The sequence below is a fragment of the Anser anser genome (genome assembly GCF_964211835.1).
Source record: "Anser anser genome assembly, chromosome: 1".
NCBI classification, from domain to species: domain Eukaryota; kingdom Metazoa; phylum Chordata; class Aves; order Anseriformes; family Anatidae; genus Anser; species Anser anser.
In genome coordinates this window covers 47,196,627-47,219,533 of record NC_139720.1, presented here as the reverse complement: position 1 = coordinate 47,219,533, position 22,907 = coordinate 47,196,627, and the positions used below count along the sequence as shown (strand labels likewise).

The 22,907-nt window shown below is 37.8% G+C and overlaps 1 protein-coding gene across 3 annotated transcripts in view; it reads left to right on the top strand.

The window, feature by feature from the left end:
- LOC310902974 (uncharacterized protein) overlaps nt 1-22,907 on the top strand; it is a 145,592-nt gene that overhangs the window by 13,569 nt on the left and 109,116 nt on the right. For all 3 annotated transcript variants that reach the window (XR_014587176.1, XR_014587177.1, XR_014587178.1), the window contains one exon: nt 13,393-13,503. The gene's annotated coding sequence lies outside the window, so the exon portion shown is untranslated. The remainder of the gene's footprint in view (nt 1-13,392; nt 13,504-22,907) is intronic.

Genomic DNA, 22,907 nt, shown 5'->3' with positions numbered 1-22,907 from the left:
TCAGGCAGATCAGTCGCCTGATCCAGCTGGCTGCATGACTGCTCAAGCCCCGGTGTCAGTGCGAGAAAGGCAGCTGTGTCAAAGCACAAATTTGGGGAGGGCCGGTCGGCCCCTTCAGCAGGTGCAGGCACAAGGCATCAGCATGAGCTGGGCTGGTGTTGGTGGAAATGTGGGTCTGGCTCACCGCGCCACCCGCCTCGCTTCTGTGCCTCCTGGGGGAAAAGCTGCCTGCCTCAGTGGTTTCCAGTGTCAAGTACTCGTGTGATTAGGGTGCTTTTTCTTTTATTCTTTCTTTCCTTTCCCCCTGCCCCCTCCCCCCCCCCCCCCCACCCCCACCCCCCGTGCTTGCATCTTGAAAGGGATTGGATACAGTCTTTCTTGCTTGAGTCTGGTAATGTGATTTCTTGCTGAAACACTTAGATTAGTCCCTAGATCTGTCTCCTAGATGAAGGTGTTATACCCCTTGAATATGAATGAGCACTAAGACCCCTTGATTCCAGATTCAGTTCTTGATGCTCTCTGTGCTGGTCTGTGAGTAAATTACAAGCACACTACTAAAATAGGTAGGTTATGTCTTCCAGAGGTGTCTCTTACCTCTGTGGGCTTTTCGCTAGATCATTAAGGTATTTCCTTTAGCTCCTTTTGCTTTTATTCAGTCTGCTGTTATTGATTACATGGGTGCCAGCCCTCTCCTTTAGAGAGGCAAGAGAAGTTTGCACTTTCATGTCTAGCTGGTAATTCCTCGAGCACTTCCACAAAATCATCTTTATCTTCAATAGCAGCTGTCATCTTCCTCTGGGCCTGCGGCATGAGAAAATGGTGGCAGTGTATTCATTGCTGATGGCATGGACTTGATTCATTTTTGCAGTGTTATTCTCAGGTTCTGACATTACATTTTTAAATTTTGCTGCATAAACCATGCTATCTAAGCAGCAATGTGATCTGTACCAATAACTTGTATAGCAATCTTATTTTCGTTACTGCTTAATTTGATCATCTTAAAATCTAAATTCCTGTTATTCTGCCAGGGCCCTTGCATCTGAGAGCAGAGAGCTGAGGCCCCCAAGGCCTTGACTTGGCCATCAACTGGAAGGTGTTGATTTGGAAACTGAACTCCTTGTTGGAAACTGAACTAGCCTTCAGTTTGCATTTTAACTACTGCACTAACCTGTCTTTCCATAACTGAGGAAATATGGCAGATTGACACAGGGTGAGTATGGTTGGGGCGCTGAAAGTTTCTCCATTGAAGAAACCAATTCTTAGCTCAGCATATCTTAGTAGGGTTGTTGCATTGTCACAGACAGTAGCTGCACTATCCTATACCAGGAATACTGATACAAATGGAATTTGTTTTTCTATGATGAGAACCCAAATTTACACTTACCATTCAGAGAGATAGTAATATACATTAAAAAATAAAAATCCATGATACAGGGTATTATTGCACCATAAATTATACCTTTGAAATGTTTTATTGGAAAATAACTTATTTACTGCTAGGCTGAAAAACATGGTTTTAGAAAATTGCTCTCTGGAAGAAGGAACTGTTAAGTGATTTGGACACAAACTTTTGCCCACATAAATATGTGTATACTGATATTGTTGAAAATAACAGTCTTCCTGAGAAGTAACTTGAGATCACTGCTATCTGCACTCAGCCTATTGATTCAAAACTGTTACTAAACAAAAATGATGTTTTTTCTTTCAGTTCATCACCTTCCATATCCATGAAATTCACTTAGATATTTTTTTACATGTTTTTTATATCTATAAAACCTTTACAGAATCACAGAATGGCTGAGGTTGGAAGGGACCTCTGGAGGTTGTCTTGTCCAATGCCCCCTGCTCAAGCAGGGCCACCCAGAACAGGTTGCTCAGGACCATGGTGGCTTTTGAGTATCTCCAAGAAACATGCCTCCACAACCTCTCTGGGAAAACTAATCCAGTGCGTGGGGCACCCTAACTGTATTTAAAACAAAAGCAAAAACCTCCTGTGTTTCAGTTTATGCCCATTGCCTCTTGTCCTGCCACTGGACACCACAAAGAGCCTAGATCCCTCTTCTTTATACCCTTCCTTCAGGTACTTATATGCGTTGATATTGATGAGATATTCTGAGCTTTCTCTTCTCCAGGACAAACTGTTATATCCTTTCCTCATACGAGAAGTGCTTCAGTCCCTTAATCATCTTCATGGCCCTTTTGCTGAGGACCCTCCACTAGCTCCATCTGTCTTGTACTGGATATAATTAAGAGCATGCCAGTTGTTTCAGCCAAAATGAGCCTTACTCTGAGGTCAGGGTAGTGGTAGGAAACCTGAACTGGGGAATCTAAGGAAAATTTGGATCAAAATTTACAAAACTACACAAGGGCCAGATTCTTCAAGTTCTTCACAACTCTAGATATAACAAAAGCCTGTTATGCATAATTCATTCTTGCAGCATGGTACACATTTTGATTGTCAGTTTGTTCTAGCATTCCATTAAAAACTATAGATATGGAGCATCTACAACTTATGTATTGTGGGTGTACATTTGTATCCACTTACAAGTTAATCATGTTTATTATGCAATGCCTAGACCTACTCACACTCACCAAGCTCACAAACTGTTCTGGAATGTATGGTTTGATATTTTATACGTACAAGTTTCATATAGAGCTTGAAGCGTTCATACATTGGAAAAATAAAAAAATATATCAATTCTATTTCTTCTAGATTGTCAGGTGATCTGGCATACTTTGGAAACATCTCTTGAACAGAAACTGTCTGCAGGGCCTAGTAAGTACAAAGAGGAGGAATCATGTTCAGGTATTATTGCAGTAGTTCCCAGACATGTAAGGATAGTTCCTCTTTTCTTTGGATTTCCACAGGTTAGATTTTGCTGCTACTTATTCAGTATTGAGTGAGTGTTTCTGTGGGCTTCCTTGTTGTTAGCAAGTTGGTAGCAGCCTTTATTGTGTTTTTGTATCCATAACCAATTTCTCCCTATCAGGGTGTGCCTGAGAGAAGATGAGATTTATTTTAAGAACAATTTGCTCGAACTGAAATGAAATTAACTGTGGTTGACAGGGGAAGCCATACTGAGTGACTGTCTCACTGAACATCTCTGCTCCTTTTGTTAAGAGGAATTCACCATCCTGGGGTTTTTAGTAATCCCCTTGGGCAGTCTGTAGTGAGTAATACTTTCTCTTGCATTTGACTAGTCAGTTTTGGTCACCTGGTGACTCAAACTGTCATCTCAAAATGTCACTTTTTGGGTATATTCTGATAGGGATAAAGGTGGTGCAGAAGGTAAAAAAAAAAAATGCAGCTGATTATTCATTTGCAGACCATTTAAGTAAAAATAATGAATAGTAAGTGCCTTCTCTTTAGAAAATGAGTGAATGGCACTGGAAGGAGCTTTCTTCTTCCTAGATGAACTCATTGAAGTAGACAAATACGATGGACGAAAGGCTTTTGAAGTGTATCTTTCCATGGTACCTGTGTACCTTTGAATATTCAGATTTTTTTTTCTTACCACCTCCCCCCGTCCCCAAATTTATTTCCTGAGACTATCCACCATACTTTTCTAGAAGCAGGGAAAACAGGCCGAATGGAGAAATCTGCTACTTAGTACCAACTGCCTTTTTGCTGTGCAGATTATGTACATCGATGTCCCCCCATTTAACTGATTTTCCAACTTTTGTGGGTTTCAATTTGAGGACTGAGGCATGTCCTTCATCCCACTCCACCTATGCATTCATGTGGGAGTGATGGAGAAAAGGGGAAGAGCTTCTGCAGAACCAACTGGGATTTGGACCAGCCTTCTGCCCCAGTCCATACAATATGGTAGAGGTGACTTTTTTATATATATGGTCTCCATATGGTGGGAGGTCACCCACGCAGACCTTAGCACTTAAGCTCTGCTGCCATTATCTTCCACCTGTGTGCCCAGCCAGGTTTGGAATCGACTGAATTTGAAGACTTTGGAATAGTGAAGCAGGCAATGATGCTGTGATGGTTTCTATGGAAACAGAAGTGGGAGATGAGAGGCAACTAATAAGAGCTCAACTCAGCCAGCTCCTGGATGGTGATTTAAAAATACGGACTTTTAAAAATAACCCTTTACCTTATTTCCCCCCACCTAATCTTTGTTTCTGAAGAAAGGGATCAGAAAGGCAGTGGGTTGCTAGCAGCAATGAATGAGAGCTCTCACTCATCGCTTTCATCTGTTGGCTGTCATGCAAGAGCTGTAAGTAGCAGTTTACTAAAGCTGGCTGCAGGCTTATAAAGCGTGTGGTAATTGTAATTTTGGACTGGAAGAAAACATGAAAGGCATTTTAAAGGTGTTCTTCCACTCCTGTTTTCATCCTTTTGAATGCAATGACTTCGAGGATAGCACAAAGGCACTTCCTAAAGTTACTCTAGATGCCTACTCTGTCAGAATGTGTGTGTATCTTACTGCATGCAAAATACTGTTTTGTATATTTTACCCATATTGCAAACAGGATCTAGGTCTGTTATTCCTTTTAATCTGTCTTACCCCTCTTCATTCTTCCCAGCGTTGTCCCTACCCAGGGAAGTTCTGATTTGTTGACACACAACGCTTTAAGAAATATTTTGTGAAGGTTTTTACCAAGAAGGATCTTAGAAGTGGATTATTATGTATTGGTGAAAAGAGGAATTATTTATTAGTCCCATGCTCTATTTAAATTTCTTAGATTTATTTTTTTTCCTCAAATGATTTAGGAAGTGGGAATTTCTTAGATAAAATTGAAGACTGATACAACAGGTCATAGTTGGGGTTAAGGCTGAATTTAGTGCATTCAATCTCATGCTGGATTGATTTTGCTGTTGTTATGTTAATGTGACTTGGCTGCTTGTGTTAACCTTTTTAATACAGGAACTAGATCAGATTGTGACTCACCTTCTTAATCAATTTTTTAAAACCTGAGAATTTTAAACAAAAGAAATAGCAATGCCCAAGAGAGACGGGAGCTCCACAGTTCAGTGTTACATGGCAGTTCCCATCTCTGCAGATGGTGAGCCAGAATGAGGAAATCAGCTAGATGATCTGCTTGTGCATCTGTGTAACTCTCCTGAGGCTCAGCAATACTGTCCTGTCCCGTCCTGTCCCGTCCTGTCCTGTCCCTGTGGCTAATGCCTTGGGGATCCTGGGAATTCTTGAATGGAGGTAGTGGGATGCTGCTTTCTCTGTCCTGTCGCATGTGCACAGGATTTGCTCCCCAGGGAGTCCGATTTATTCCCCAGGGCCAGTCTTCCTTCCAAAAGGCATGGCTGCAACTGCATGGCTGTGTGATATGGATATTGGTGCTGAGAATGCACTCAAGAAAGGAAACAGTGGGAAAGATCAGAAATCAGCAATTTGGGGAAACTGGGAGGTCTGTCAAGGGATGTAGATAAAATTCAGTTGTGGAAAGGAAAAACACTCCTGCACTTTATGCCACAGATAAGCACTTTCAAAAATAAATAAATAAATAACAACTGGTTCTATGCATAAGTGGGGGCAGAGGACAAAGTGGCCACTTAAGTAGAGAAAAAAGAGTTAGTTTGCTGGAAAAAGCCATGTTTAAAAGGACAGCATTTAAACTATTTTCTCTGTCCATTTAGTAAACATTTTTTCTAAACTTTCATACGGAAAATTCAATTACCTTTAGAAAAAAGTTACCAAAACTGAAGCTCCAATTTATTCACTGTAATGTTAACCAAAGGAACTTTAATTTACCTCTAAATGCAAAACTCAGTGAATTTTAAATTTCCATTATACAAGTATTTTCTGATTCTTTGTGGAGTGCAGGGGGAGGAGGATAAAATGGGAGTAGGGAGGAGAGAAAGTAGCTATGGCTTATTTTAATTAATAGCAATTTAAGTATGAGCAATTTTCAGCATCTTAGTATTTTTTCCAGAAAATAAGAAAGTGGTTACTATCTACTATGACTTTTATTTTTCCCTTTGAGGTACTCTGCATTCCTCCTGTTGATTATAATACACTTAACAGTTGTGCTTGCAGACTTACAGATGTAACACATGCTGATTTGTCCTCCCAGAGGCACGGTAGACTTGACATGCAATTTTTGAAATACTGTGTTTGTCGCTGTTGAAAAGCTCCTAAGACTATAAACATCATTAGTTCATAAAAAAAAAAAAAACACAACAACAACAAAAAAAAACATTGATTTCTATAGCTTGCTGTGTTTGTACATATATGCAGGTATGAGTTCAGAATATTCATAAAAATATTGAGTGCTGTGATGGTGTAGATACCATAATATGAAAAAGCACTTTTCAGTAGGTTTTGATGTTGTAAAATAATCACTATATTCATAGTAACTGCCTTTCTTAGCGCTGTGCTCCCAGTGATTTGTTTCAAGTATCTTCTAGAGATGCCAGGATAAAAGTATGGTTATCCTGCTGGCAGTTCAGAAAGTAGGTCTCTTTCCGGGCACACTCAAGATTTAGTCTTGTAAGTGTGACAGATCTTCCTCAAATGTGATCAAGACACTTAAGCACTTCTTAATTTTTATAGCAAATTGTAGTCTCTCCTGGATTGTCTTTTAAATCTTCTATCAAGTGACAGCAGTGGAAATACTTCCAGAAGGATTGGTAAACATACCAATTGAAAAAACCATTTATTACATTTATTATACCATTATTAAAAAAAACTTAGAATTTCTTGAAGTCTCGGTTTTTTTATTGTAACACTAGTCACCGCAGCATCTGAGCAGGATTTATTGGAGTATTATTTTTTTTCTTCTTAACTAGCTTTGCTGGCACAAGTTAAGGTTGACTATAATATATTTAATGATGTTTAATAATATTTAGACTAGTCCAGCTGGCATGAGTCACACTAAGAAAAAAAATTTAACAGTTTTGATATAATTTGCTTAAATAGTAGTGAGATAGGTCCTAACACATGTCTGTAGAAATGGAACAGTGCTAACTTACGATAGTGCTATTTCAGGGCGCTTTCAGGGTGGGCGGAGCAAATATTAGCATTTTCTCTGAATGCTTCTTTTGGAAGGAAGAGTTAGGAAATGATTCTACAGCCTTGGTTCTGTTTCCATGCAGGTTTTTTTTTTTTTTTTTTTTTTTTTGAAGTCTAAGCTTATGAGGTTCCTTCTATTGCTTCACCAATTTCATTGTTCTTCTGGAATGTTGCTGTCATGTGAGATAGTGCCCATGGAGAGGGAGAGAAGGGGGGGGGGCTTTAAGTACCTTGAGCTAATCCCATTCAGCCCTCAAATTATCCCTGTTCTGCTGGGGTCTTCTACCTGTGAGTATATGATATCCATCCATCAGCATTTGCAGCTCTGTAGAGCTTGTTTCAGGCTGAGGTCAGGTTTACACAGCTTTTATTAAAGAATCACTGATGCTGGAGGTGGAGAACAACCTGACAGAAGGTCTGTTTTATTTTGTTTGTTTGTTTTCTTCCCTGTGTGAAATTATTTCTTTATTTTTTTTTTTTTAGTGTTAAATGTTCTCAGAAGCTGAACTTGTTGCCATGATGAAGAGGACTGTTTCTTAATTTAACAAATCTTGCTGATGGTGTTTTCCAATGTTCAATCTTATTTTCTCCCTTCTTAATGTCATCTTATTAAAACCATCATATCTTCCTGCATCACACTAAGTGGTTTACTGAGTCTGATGACAGACAATTGTGTTCCCTTGGTCATTGGTTCAGGCAACGAATGCTTGGTTAGGATCATCTCTCTTTGATTTAAAGAAGTTGTTTCTTATTTTGAAACTTTATCCTCCCTCAACAGTTTCAGTTTCTTTTTTATTTTATTCATTTTGGTAGGGCTTAGAGTAAATGTACTTCATGTCTGAGGAGGTTTTTGGTTTGTTCGTGTGTATGTGTGTGTGTTTTTTTTTTTTTTTAAACTTCTGACTAAGACCCTGAGCCTCCAGCTTTCTTGGAACTACATGGAAGTTTTTGGCAGGTTACACTTACATTAAAATAAGAATCAGTTAGAAGGTCAGAAAGCTTTCCCAAATGGTTGTTTTAATGAGCACAAATATTAAGGCTAATTTAGATACAGCCATAACTATATATAACTGTCAGCTCAGGAAGAGGGGCACTGAAAGCCTTGTGGACTAAAATGATACATCAGAGTTGAGTGCTGGAGCAGTCGTGAATCTCCTGGGAGGAGTGCTTTGGGAGAGGAGAGGGAGTTTCTCTTTACGGGAAATTACTGTTGTGTGCACAGCAGCAGAAGTGGGGAAAACATTTAAATAAGAATTTAGAGAGAGAGGAGAGAGAGAGAGAGAGAGTGAGGTGTGTCTCATGGCACAATTAGTTCAGAGTTGGCTCTCCTTCCATCAGGACATGTGAGGAGAAGGCGACCAGAGAATAGCTAGTTAATGTTTCTTCTGGCTGCCCAATAAAAGCAGGTTTTGAAACCCTTCCTGGCAGCATGAGCCTGAGTTGCAGAACTCAGTGCCAGAGGACGTTAAGGAGGATGAAGGTTTAAATGAGTTAAAAATGGAATTAGGGGGGTTCGTGGAACTATAAAATGCAACTGTCCAGGTGTTGTCTGCCTATTCATTTCTCTTTAAATCATCAATTCAACAGAAAGTAGGAAGAATACGTCCTGTTTCTATATTCTTCCCAAACTGCTTGCTCTATGCCATGGTCAAGGACAACATTCAGGGTACTACTGTTGCATGTTAGGGGCCTTGGATTTCTTTCTGCAGATATACGAGATACTCACTTCAGTGGATATTTCTGCTTTTTTTTTTTTTTTTTTTTTTTTTAAGGATGCCCCGAAAATAGATTTTCAAGTGGTTTTCACTCTGCTCTGGCTTGTGTAAGGAGGTAATGCAGAGATGTTCAGTAAGACTCTGTAGTGATCAGGGAGGTCAGGTCTTATAGAGTCTTCTACTCTTTGACAAGCTCTGCAGGTCTTGGATAGAAATTGAATCATGTATATATCATTACATACCTTCCAGAAGAGATCCAACTTCCACTTCATATGTTTAGAAACAATATGCTGCAGTGTTCCGTACTACTGTAGTGAAGGTTTGTGTCCTTTAAAATTATATTCTAACCAGCTTCAACATGGAATTTTTTATGCAATATTTTGTCAAGAAAAATAGATTTAATAGACTCTGACTCTCTTTCTGTCCTTGATAAGGATGACAGTTGTTTCCATATCGGTATAGATACTTTGGTTGAATTGTCTGTGTAGATTTTGATTTCAGAAAATTAGAGAAGAAACAAATACCAGAATTCATTACTTCTTACACAGATTCTTTTTCTTCAGCTTCTTGATAGGTGACAATCTCAGACACTTTCAGGAATCAGTTCATAATAGCACATTTGAGGCTTACATTTCAGACTTATGGTAGCATACTGATTATTTCTGAAAAAAATGTGGCCTGCAGCTAGTGAATTTTACCATTAAGGTCTTCAGGATTGAAATGAATATTTGCAAGTGCACCTTAGTCCATTCTCCACTGTTTTCAGATTCTTCTATTCTCCTTTCCTGGAAGAAGAAGTAAGATAAGACTGAGGAGATAGGGGTGGGGAGGTGTGTGGGAGAGAGATTAACAGTGCTGAAGACAAATAGCTATTTGGCTTTTCTTTAGAGGTTTGAAATTCCTAAAATATTTGGGTTTTGAGATCTAATGTATTTAGTAAAGAGAAAAAAATGCTAATGTCATTAGCATTTTCATTTATGGATAATTCTCTTTTAAGTTGTCCTTTCCCAAGAGTAGTTTTAAAATTGGTGCTAGTTATTCCAGGAGAAGAGAAAGCAAAGATTGCTTTTAGACTGGGGGTTGGGACTTTACTTACACATGAATCCCTGAAGAGCAGAACCACTTGTTCTGTTTAGCTCTACCTTAATTGTATTGAAATGTTTCAGCAGATAGTTATTATTTGAAATATCATCTGTCACTTAAAAAGGTGTGTGAAATTATCTTAGAGTATCAGTCATAAGAGTTCCTTAAATTACTGGTTCACAATTTAGATTCGTGCAAAAAATTTTTCATAAATTGTTGGATGAGCATTAGTTCTCTAGTGAACTAGCTGAATTATGCTGAAATACATATATCATTGAAGTTATATCTATACAAAATAATATATTTTTTGTGGAATTACTATGGCTGTATCCTGCTTTAGCAGGATATATGACGATCGGAAAGTACTGGAAAGTATTTTCTGCTTATATTAAAAAGCCTAGGAAACCTGCATTTTCTTTTTTTTTTTTTTTTTTTTCCAAATCTTCTTGGCACACGAGTGCACATGATGTGTATCCTTTGTCTTCTAAAATTCCAGCAGCCAATGAACACAGTTACGAAATTTTGCTATCAAAATCAGCATTTTATACCTGTATGGCAAAATTCAAGTGACTGAAGCCTACAGATTCATAAGGTGTAGACTTATATGATTGGTCAGATTACAGATTTGGTTCCTGAAAATATGTCCTCTCCCTGGAAGGAGATCTGAAAGGATGTGCATTGGTCAGAAACAGGCAGTAGTTCCCAAGCACCAAAGATCTTAGTATTTCACAGCTCTTCCCAGCTGGGTTTCAACCTAATTTGGCACACATATCGTAGTTGACCTCAGACAGAATAATTCAGATGTTTGAACCTCTTAGATGTGTAGCCAAAAGCGAGCTGTCTTGTTGCATGTATTTTTAAACATCTGCAAGCTGAGCTGGGAAGCAGAATGCAAATTCTAGGGCTCGAAGATACCTGTGAGGTTATGAGAATCCCTTTGAGACCATGGGGAATCCTGGAGCCTACGAACATATGTTTTTCCAGGCACACTCTGTTTAGTATTTGCTTTAGTTTCTAGTATTCCAAGCACAAATGACAATAGAAATAGCTCATCAATAATTTAAGAGTAAATGTACAATCTGACATAATATCTTTTGTTGAACCTTTTAATGCATATCCCATGAGGACTAGAGAAATTATTTCCTGCAGTTTGTATTACTGCTATATTCTGCTATAGGAATAATTTGTTGTTCATGTATGCCACAAATATTTAATGCAGTATCCAGTTAACACTAGCAGAATTGTTTCTCTTGGTAGCTCTCTTTTACGCAGTGTAAGTACCATTACATAGAGAAATGACATTTGCAATAACACACTGCAGAGGAATTCCCATGCCTCGTGGTTATGGGAAGGTAGGGGCTAAGTCCTCCACTCATGGTCCTGTGGGGATTAGGTGGGGAGATTTGGGTTAGCATTTTGAAGCTATAGGCTAATATAAAGATGTCCTGATTGTTTTATCCTGTCTGAATGTTGTATATATATTCCCTGTTTTCACTGTATAGTACTTTTTACTTGAGATATTCCATTATCTGACCGTGATTTTTAAACGCATAGTGGCGAAGCTTGCATTTCACCAGGGTGCCCTATATTCACCAGTTAACCTTTTGAGGCAGAACTGTATTCTCTAAACATTGATTTTTGAAATACTTAAACTGTCTGCAACTATAGGTTTGATTCCAAGAAAGGATAATTGGTTCTTTATAAAGCCACCATCGTACAGCATATAGCATGAACTCTGCTGGTGTTTTTCTATGGAAGTCATTCTCATAAACACATGATAATCTGGGATTCTTTCTGCTACGAAAACACATCACTGTTTTTTTGTTTGTTTGTTTTTGATTTTTGGCTGTTTCTTTGTTGTAATGGTGACTTACTTTTGGCCAAACTCGGGTTTAGTCTTAGGCACAAAACTTACACCTACCTTCTTGTGTTAGCCATGTAACGAAGTTGCATTTCAGTGGCTAGTGAAATGACTTGTCTGTGCAGGGATTCTTAAACCCCTCTCAAATCCCTGAAAAGTTGCAATCTCATTTCAGAAACATTGCAAGCATTGATTAATGCAAGGCAAAGAAATGGATGCGTATCATCACATTAGATGATTTCACATCACTTGCTAAAACCCAACACCACAAATTCAGTAGGTTCAAAACTTCCCTTGGGTTTGCTCAGTCCCAGTCTGTGAGGTCCTTTGTGGCAAAAGCTCTTGTTTTACAAATGTGTAGGAAGCAAACGATGTGGGCACCTGCAAGTTTGTGAGTTCATATAGCTGTCCCCATTTGGGATCTGCTGCCAGTATGTGCTCAAAGATGAGGCATGCTGTCATCTCTCCATAGTGATCCCTCTTCTGACTCTTTTATTATTATTATTATTATTTTAATAGAGAAGTGTGTTAGCTTGGGAAAATGTGTTTTCTCAGCCTCAAGTTTTAGCAGGATAGTGGAGAGGACAGCTTGAGGAAGCAGCTGAAGTTGCCACAGATGTGGTTTCATATAATATTTGGGGTCATGTGTGCCTCAACATCTTCAGTTAGGAGGCATGCAGGAGCAACTTCCCTGAAAAGTGCCCTTACTGATTTTAGCTGACTGAACTATGTTTAATATCCTGGCAGTGATAACTGAGCATGGTATCTTCTGCAGTCAATGAACATGAGGAACTGCAGTTATGAGCTTTTTTTTCCTCCTCTGTAAATTGTTGGCTTTGGGTTTTGGAAGCCTCGGGTGGAGGAAAAGGAGAGAAATAACTGAGCCCCATTCTATAAATCAAAATATCCAGGAACAAGATCTAGACAGGAACTCAAGTGTATTTCTGAACACTACGATCAATACATTTAGGATTGATGATTTGGCACATCAGAAACCCATAGCTTCAGTGGCCTTGGCTATGGTAATTTCAATTGAAGATAATATGCTCTAGTAATTTTCTGACTAGATACATTACAATAGGTACGTACACAACTGCCTGATCTAGAAGAAACATATTAGAACTGCACCCTTTTATGCTCAAATAAAATGTTTATGGGAGATATGTCACATTTTGGAAGGTGCTAACAGGGATGCACATCATTTGGAAAAACAGCACCTCTGATAATGGCAATTTTGCAATGCTGAGCTGAGAAACTGCTGCCCAAGCAATGTTTCAAGAGAACGGACACAAGGCAAAGAGATCTGCTGCAGATTGTTTTCAGAGAACAATAGCAGTTCGTTTCGTGCTTGGGTTTCCCGCCCCCACCCCCAACCCCCCTGCCCCCAATAACTGTGACATTTGATTAACTCTGAAGTTTTCTGTGGTGTCTCATGATAAGGTAAACTATTTGCATTCTGAAATGTGGAGCTCATTAAAGAAGTAATTTGGCTATAATGTGAAGAAAAGCTCAATTAATAATGAGCTTGAGAGGAAACTGCGTTCTCTCTGGAAAAAGAAAAATAATCAGTGGACTATCAAGTGAAAGCTTTGAGTTGAATCTAAGTGTATTTGGCAGGATGGCTGTTCTTGTGGGTTTATTTCTGTCATCTTAACACCGGGCTTGTCACAAAGCAGCTCCAACTGTGTCATTTCAAACTAGGATGTCACCCACAGTGTGGAAAACAACTTTTATACTTTCTCTTCCTCAGGATTTGCTGACAGAGCCACGAAGTTGCCAGAGATCCTCCCTGTGGCCAGCCTGCACCGATGCCCCCGGGGAGCCCCGCGCTGAGAGCCGCAGACCTGCGGGTGTGACGCAGGTGCGTGAGAAGCACAGGGAATGTGACTCCCTATTGATTTTACATTAATGTTTGACACTTAGAGTGGGGGTCATATTCTGGTGGCAATTACCCTCAAGACATGCACCATTGTGTGAAATAAATGTCAGCGCTTACCCTCTGTAGAGCCCGCGCTCTGCTGATGCACACAGTTGAAGATTCTGAAATTTTAAGCCGTCTCCACTTCTCTCCTGGCTGTATGTCCCAAAATAATTATTAAAAACATAATGTAATTATTAAAAACATAATGTAAAAACATAATGTATTAAAAACATAATGTAAAGGTTATTTTTCTGCTCCTTGTTGCTGTTCTTTAAAGTCTTAGGGCAAGAATAAATGTTCATGCTAACCAGCAAGGGTGAATGTTAGCCTGGTCTCTCCACTGTGCAGCACCTTGCTTTATATCCCTCAGCCTCTCTGATGACTTTTTTTCATGAAGGCCCAGTTTCAGATAGTAATTACAGGAGAGAGAACACTAATGTTTAGTATACATTAACCAGTTCTGATAAACCATGAGACAGCGATTGACAGAAGTCAGTCAAGTTCTGAAAAAATATGAGTCAGGTTTCCTGTTTGATGATGTAAACACACACACACACACACAACAATTCTAATATTTTTCTTGAGTTTTGGTTTCTAAGCTATTAGAACAGCACTCAGGTGCAAGATGAAGCTTTTATTTGTAATTTTATTGTCAGTGAAAAGTGCGTGCCTCATAGCTACAACTGAAATCCGCTATTCTTTTAGTCAAATAACGATGCACAAAAAGGGGAGGAAAAAAAAAAAAAAAGACATGCCCACTGTACTATGTCAGAGTATAAAGTTCACTGCTGTGGGAGCACTCTGAGATTTGCAGAGAAAAGCTATGTTTGTTTTCTTTTAGCCTACTGCTGAGAATGACAACTGCTTCGCTGTGGAGAATGCTGTCCACTGACACGTGGAGAGAAGCATCTCATTAACGTATTTTAATGCCAGAGAAATAATTTGATAATGTGAAATAATTTGATTGTCGCTATTCTGAACCTGAAGACTGGACTGGAAGAGTTCAGGGCATAAGCTCTCCGCTGAGATCACCCAGAGTTACGGGAGCTGTGCACTCTGTGCCCATTGCTGGCACCTTCAGGGATGAGACCTTAATTCTCACTGGAACTTCTCTGGAGCTGTCAGTGGCCTTTAACTTCTTATAGATGAAAAACAAACTTATCTTACAGATAAAAACAAACAAACAACAAAACAAAACAAAAAAACTAATGTAAATGATCCAGGTTTTAGGAAAGGTACCACATTATTTTCATAAAAACAAATGTTTTTAGAAGAAATTCCTTTACTTTGGCTGGACAAATGATTATGTACTTCTCACTTTCAGTTTTCTCCGCGAGTTAAGGAAACATAAAAATGTATGTTGGGCTATGACGGTGTGTTACCTGTTTTAACATTAAACATTACTTAGTCCAGTTGTTCTAAAGTAACTAAGAAACATTAGAGATACCAAATTAGCTGCTTAGAATAGATGAACTCTTTTGAGACATTACAGAAAGAGTGACTTGTTTGCTTAAACTTAAATGAGAATTACTTCCTGGTGTCTTTCCCAAGTTTTGGACAGGTAATACATTCCAGGCTTAACATCAAAGCTTGTCAAATATCTCTTCTCATTAAATTCTTTTCAGTTACTGTACAATGATTTATGTAAGTGACTGTTGTTGCTAGTTTAATGATTACCTGTTTTTCTTGCTTTGTTTTCTTGCATAGGATCACAGGTTCACTAGCCAGCCACTTAAGTGATATCAATACTGGACTAAAAATGTTAGATTTTTATACTGGAATGTCTCCACAGTGTGAAAAAAAAAAAGGGGGGGGGGGGGGGAGAAGATTCTTCTTTCACCCTTGAAGAAATATAACACTGATTAGAAACCAGGTTATTAAGATTAAGATAGCAGAGAGCTATTGCTTGAAACTGTGCTAGCTTTTCATATTATACTATATTGGAAAATGGTACCATGACACAATTAAAAAAAAAAAAAAACGAATTAAAATGACGTTTGACTGTATACCATTTTCAGTGTTCTTTGATTCACAAATACTTTTATTTCTTCCCTAGTAATCTGTCAAGTCTAGAAAAAATTATTTTAAATTCAGAGTAAGTTACTGCATATGTTTTTAACAGGGTATTATGCTAAAATTATTATTTCTTTCCTTACTGGCAAGATGTTTTCCAGGCATAAATGTAAATGTTATAGCAATCTAATTGAACAATATTTTTATATTACTTATGCCGTCAAGCACATAAGGTATTTTTCAACAAGCTAGAAAATATATGTCAAGTTTCAGTTACATAGAAAGACTCTTACCCAATTTTTATTTTATAACATTCTCTTATTCAAGATATTTCTAAGAAAAATACGAGAAATATTTAACTTTTTTTTTTTTTTTTTCCCCACCAAGGAAAACAATAGTGAGAACAGCAGAAACTGTTTATCTGGTGCACTAAAAGCTTCTCTGTTCATAGGAGATGCAAGTACCATTTGTTACAGTGTGTCAGCAAAGTCCTTTTTTCATGTTGTGGATTATAGTTTGCTTACAGTTTCCAGTACAGAAAATTATTTTAAGGTACAGTTTAGGCAGTAAGCCTGCAATAGTTTATTATGTTGTGAATTTCCGTTGCTTGTTCCTATTGTGCAGGTAATGACTTTGGAGGCGGAGAGTAAAATGAAATTCCCCATTGAGTAGATAAATACCCATTTATTACTGCTTCTCTGGGTGCCAAATTATAGACTAGTTGATAGTGAGAACCTCTATCAGATTTTAGCCTTTGACTCGAGATGAGTGAGGTAATCACATGACTCATATCACCTCCAAAGAAAAAGCACCTCTTCAGAAAAAGTGGTTGAAAGACTGTTGCTGCATTATTAATAAAAACAGAGGCAACACAGAATCCCTGATGCCTCAGGATGATGAGGTGAGACTTTGAATTGTCCCATAGGAAACAGCTTTATTTTATTTATTTTCTTCCAACAGGTTTTGCGTTTCCTTTGTTGCCAGAGGCAGCTGTAATGCTTTCAAGTATGGAGTACAAAATGCAAATAGCAACTCTACAGTTGATAAGTGGTTGGAAATGTTCAGTGCCACAGAATGGCAAACCTGCTTGGAATGTGTTATCTCATACATATATTTCTACTTTGTAATACATCTGCTTAGACTTCCTGGGTAGCTTTGACAAGTAAGGAACAATGTGCAGTGATGCTCATACTCTTCTAATGTCACAGCGCTGGCAATACGGTATGGCAAATACAGTACTTAGGGTGAGCATCTAAAGAGAATAGTACTGCTTCGGTGAAAAAAATCACTGTTGCTAATCAGTAACAATGAACTTTGAATTTATGAAGGAGATATATGTCAGAGGCTGATTATTTCTGTAATGATGGATGATATCATTGAGTGACATCATAAAAAATGAACAGTTAGGAATCGTCTATGTTTAATGTGTAATATCACCATTTGTATTTTGACAATTTGGAATCTGTGCTCTAGCAGCTCTGCCCTGGGAACAATGACTATCAAGTTTGGTTGGTAATGTTTAACGAGAGCCAGGGGACCGATGACACCTAACCCATGTGAAGTAGGAGGAACAGGGGAATCCCTCTGATCTAGTACAGCCTTAAAGCTTACAACTCACTGTCGCTCTTTCAAAAGTGACTGCTTATTTTCATATACCTTGTTGTATACCTACCCTTGTTTTCATGCTGTGTTGGGACCCAGTGAGGTTAGAAACTGACCTGAAACAGCTTCTTTACCCTAAACTTTTTATGATGGTACATCTAAATTTACTCTGCTTAGGGCATAAGATAATAAAGCTTTAATATACTTTTCACCAGTAAGTTTCCATAAGACTTCTTCCCCAAAAAGGGTGTTAAGAGGACAGTCAAACAAGATTTGGATTTGACTTGTGAAAATGCAGCCTATGTATGTAATCCTATTTAAACCCCAGTATTTGTATTATTGGGCAGTATTCTTTGTGCATATGTTGTAAATGAAATCTTTTTCTTATCATTTGAAACAAAATTTGCATATTGTCATTGGGGATACTGTCATGGAGCCTCAGAAATTCACGGCTTCAGTTCCAGTTTTATTTAAACAGGATTTGATGAGATTAATTAAAATGGGGGTTGCAAAATGCCCTTCTATTTTTCTGCATGTAGGAACATAAAGTCAGTCACTTTTATTCTGAGTCTTTGTGGCATTACATCATGTCCCACATCAATTAAAAATTTGTTCTCTAGGGAAGGTGTTATTTACAGTAAAATCCTATGGTATTCAAAGTAATATAAAGTGTCTGGTCACAGTTGATTAAGACGTTTCTAGAACAGATAGTAAAGTTCATCGGAGCATTAAGGAGGGTATTCTTGTTATCTTGTATCTACAGTCTAGACACTTGAATAATCAGCAGAGCCATTAGAATGTCTGCCTGTAAGAATACTGGTATTGGTGTGAGAAAACAGAAATTTTTCTTGCTCATCATGGCCTGTCTTCCCCATTTGTCTTTGTATCTGACTTTCTTGTTTAGATATTAATTTGTCCTACTTGTAGTTTTTCAATTTCTTCTTTTTATTTTGATCCAACAGCTGGAACGGAAAAATAATACTGGAGTTGCATTGATGTATTTTCATTGACTGCTAGCAGAATTAAACTGACTGACGTTTTTCAATCTTAATTCATTTTATTTACAGCATTGGAGAATAGAAAAGCACTTTTTTTTTTTTTAAAGTAGAAATAAAACCATTGTCTTTCACAAATGCTTATTCCAGCATGCTCTTAGATTTGGAAAGATCAATGCAAAGTCTATCAATGTCTTCTAATTAGGAAAAAATTTAATTGTGAGCTTGGACTTCAAATAGAGCAGTGGTCTTTCTGAGTATTAAAACAGTGGCATATGTGTCTCCTGCTTCTCTTAAGTCTCTTATTTAAAAAGCACAATTAAAAGTGTATTTTTGCTGCTGCTGTTAAAACACATTTGTTCTATGGCAATTTTGGAGGGGGAATTTGCTCTGAGTCCAACAGGATGGGGCTGAAGTGCTACACATGAGAGAGAATATATTCTGGTGGGTTTTTAATAGATTTAGAAAAAACACTGTTTGTCTTACAGAAACAAGTAAAGGGCCTCCTGTGACACATAAGATTTTGTAAGCACACTGAACTGGCAATCAGCTAATCTCCAGTGTCAGAATGATATCAGTAATTGGATCCCCTATGAAGCAGCAGGAGTCAGTGGTGGGTGGATTGTGTATGTGCAGTGCAGTGCAGGCAGCTGAGTTCTCTGTGCTCAGCTGTGAGGTTGTGGGAGCACAATTGCCACAGTACCAGGAGATTTGAGGCAGGTTTTTAATTACTGCTTTATTGAATTATTTGGTATTATTTCTTGCAAGTGCGCAATGAAGCACCACGTGAGAATACTAATTTCTACTCCGTTAATCATGGGCAGTAGCACTTCCGTTGCATGCTTGTAACCTGCTTGTGTGTTTTAGTTTTATATTAATCACGAGAGATGCTATTCTTACATTTCTGTAGACAACTTAGGTAAATTTTTGAGTCAGAAATAATATTTTTATCATGCTTGTGATATTATGATTGAAAGTCACAGGAGAGATTTCAGCTTTACTGGGTAGCACCATGGGAATGCCTTGTTGTTTGAGAACAAAAACAACCCAAAATGTAGAAGGCTGAAGTATGAAAGGGCTTTATTTTCTGTTCTGTTTGTAATACGTATGCCTGTTTTGACTCAATTAAATATCAAAAGTCCCTGTTCTTCTGTGAGCATTTTCACCAAGAGCAATAACTCCTACAAGACAGATGTCCCGATATTTTTGAAAGAGTGGTTTAGATATGTATATGTATGTTTTTTGCATCTATTTGATGTTTAAATTAATTTTAGACACAGACATGGATGTAAGGGATGTAAGATGCTCTTTCTCTTTTAACTGCCTCAGTCCATGCTCCTGTGAAGAAGTATAGCATGTTTTTCAAGTCATTTTGGGGCCATAACAGGCCAACTTCTAAAATCACTAAAGTGCCAAATAAAGCCAAGCCTTTGAAACCGTATAAAAATGGTTACTATCATCTGATGTATTTAGAATCCGTGAATTGAACAACAGCTTTTGAAATTGATTTTCTTCCAGCTTAGACATAATTTCCCCTCCCCCACCACCTGCAACTGTTTCTGGCACTTGAATGAGTCAAAACACTCAGAATATATTTTCCCATTTTATGCTAAATCTGAAAGACCTCATAGTAAGTCCCTATTGGAATGATCTCCCTTGAGTTGAATTTAAAAATGGAGAATGCCCCTGTGGGGAACAGGGAATATACATCTAAGGGAATACACAGAGGGAGCATTTTAAGTAGAGTTTTATTTAAAATAGATGTTTGTGTGTTCTACATTTAAACTCTATTTTAGTAACTTATAAAATCAGCTTAGTTTCAGTGTTTGTCCTCCAGCTTCAGGATCGCTTTATTTGTTGCTTTGCAGACCAGCACTAGGCAAACAGGGGCAGAACAGTGTTGTGCCTTCTCAGTTATGTGCTGCAAATACGTGCACTGTAACAGCAGTAAGCTCTTACTGCATGCAGTTAAAGCAAGATTAAAAGTGGTTTTACAAAGAGATCAAGGAAGGTCGGTCAAAGCCCAGTACATTTTAGTAACTTTTGAGAAAAAGGCAACTTTTGATCTGACTTGGCATGGAGAAAGAAGGAGTTTCTTCAAGACATGATCACAAGGAGAAATCACCAACTGTTCTAGCAGTTCTCAACTCCATATTTTTTTTCTGTCAATTTTTTAAAGTATATATTTTTCTCTTTCAAACTGACTATTAATTGCTTTCTCTTACATGATATTGCAGAACTGTTTCATATAATTTAGTTATTTAAGTGAAAGTATTTACTTCTGGTGAACTCAAAACTGTTTTGTCTTTTCTGCTCCCTGTAAGCTAAACAGAAAAAAAAAAATTAGCCGTACTGGTCTAATTTTCTTATCTGCCTAGCAAATGCTACACACAGACATAAAGTCTCCTCTGTTAGACATCTTATATATCTGAGTATGTCTTTAGCTTACCTTTTCTGGGATGCTCTCCCTAGAGCATAGGTTCAGATTTTGTTTGTTTGTTTATTCTTCCTTTTCCAAACTCTGCTTTTGTAGACAGTTAAGTGGTTTTTTAAAAAAACTTGTTTTAATTGTTTCCTGACCACCATTTCTTGCCTTAATTTCCCTAGTCTCATTTTTCATTCTTTGTCTCCCCTACTTAGAACAAGTTTTCTATGAGAAGGGGTTTGTGCTATAGACACTTTTCACATTAACTGAGTACTGCTTTTCCAGCTTATTTTCGTAGATAGTGTGAAGTGATAAGATCACTGTATAAGAAAGTTGGACAAATACATCAGTGCTCTTCTTGGCATCAATATTAGTCCTTTTCCAAATACCCTGTTTTCTTGGTTCTCTTTTTTATAGTCCATGCAATCCTAGTATCACAGTTTCAGGATCTTAAGCAGATCCCAATTTGATGGCGAGAGCCTCTCTTTTGATAAGATTTTTTCAACAAAGTTATAAAAAGGTATCCTTCCCTTTATTTTCTTTACGTAAAAAAATTCTATTAAGGATTTGCTTTGCCCAAATAGACGTTTTTGCACCTGCTGTTTCTGTGGCTCGGTGTTCGGAGAGACAGCTCCTTGGTTCCTGATGCTGGGTTGCTCTGACAGGCTGCCTTGACTAATTGGTCTCTGCCATTTTCTTGATCTTTATCTCCTTCTGTTCTTTCCCATTTTGAGCAAAGCCTCACTGACAACAGCACACAGGAAGGCGCGCTCCTTGAGCTTTCAATGACCACCTCATCTCCTGCCCAATTCTATTATTAACAAAACAATAGCAAAATTCCTTATGTGGGCTTCTTGCAGGTAGTGAGGACCCAAACTGTGAATTAAATGTCTCTTGCCTACATTGCAGCTAAGAAAGAAACAGCTGAGTGATGTTTCTGAGGTGGTTTTTAAGAAAAACGAGGAGACTATTCAATTGTGGATGTTACATTTAGGTTTCTTTAAAAAGAAAAAAATATGTTGTAGAATAGTTTAATTTCACATTTAGTAGGGTAATACTGTTAAGAACTGACTCTCAAGGTAGGTATAATGTAATTACAATACTACATTCTCACACACAATATGTAACTTTTAGCATCCTTCTAGTCCTCAAAATGAGTCCATACAAAAATGGATAGCATTACCAATGTTTAGGAAAAGGAAGGAAATTAATGCTGTAAGTTAATCCTGTATTTATTTGCTTCACTAGAATTTTAATTCAGTTTGAAAATTATAGAGAAGCTTTCTATTCATGGTGTTTTGTGACATTATTTTAAAAAGTGAATTGGATGCCACTGTAGAGCAGAAGAACCAACTTTTTAATGTGTAATTCAAGTCAGGAATTTTCAACAGATACAGAGGCACAGATTTGATGCCTTCAGACTTAAAGTTTCACTTTTAAAAGGGATACTGAGCAAAAAGCAGGAATTTACAAAGTAGCTAAGCTGTCTTGATACTGCCACTTAGAAAGGTCCTGTAAGAATAATATGATTGTGTTTAAAATGTTTTGACATTCCTGATTATCAAGAAACAAATACCAATTTGACTCTTTTCCCATGTTTTCTTTTTTTCTTATAACGGACACGTTGTCCAAAGTTAAAGCTTTTGGGGCATCTTATATGTATTTCCTTGTTTATCCTGCTTGAGGTTCTTCATTTGCAACACTTTTATTCTAAATGTCATTAAGGCAATGGCTCTTGAGTAACTACTGGTCTATTTAAAATGTGTATGTATTCATATTTCTGATATAAATTCTTAGCCTTGATTCCACTTCAAAGTATTTTAACAGTGAGTGGGCTTACAATTAGGTTGTTCTGCTGTATTGCTGATGATCTTTGCAATATTCAGGATGATTCTGTTGATAATGTACTAAAGTTAATTCTTAATGAACTATAGCTTTCAATCTTATGTTAACTCAGAGTTACACAAATGTAACATTCACATCTAGAGCAGCTTTGAATTAAGCTGGATTTGATGTTGTTTTGTTCTGTTAGAGTAGCATGGTCATCCAACTACAGTTCAAACTATCCGTGGGCTGCTACAAGATATTCTGCAGTTGATTTCTTGGAGGATTTGCTTTGTAAAATCAGTATTGATGTTTCTGGATGTTAAGGATTTCCCTTGTACATCAGCTTCTTCGGTGTCCGCAGTATGTAGTCAAATCAATGCAGCTGCACGATGTGTCAAACACCAGTTACCATGGCAGATGACTACCAAAGTCATTGGCCTTCAGGCTAAGTACAGATCTAGCTGTAATTTTTGACTCTCAAG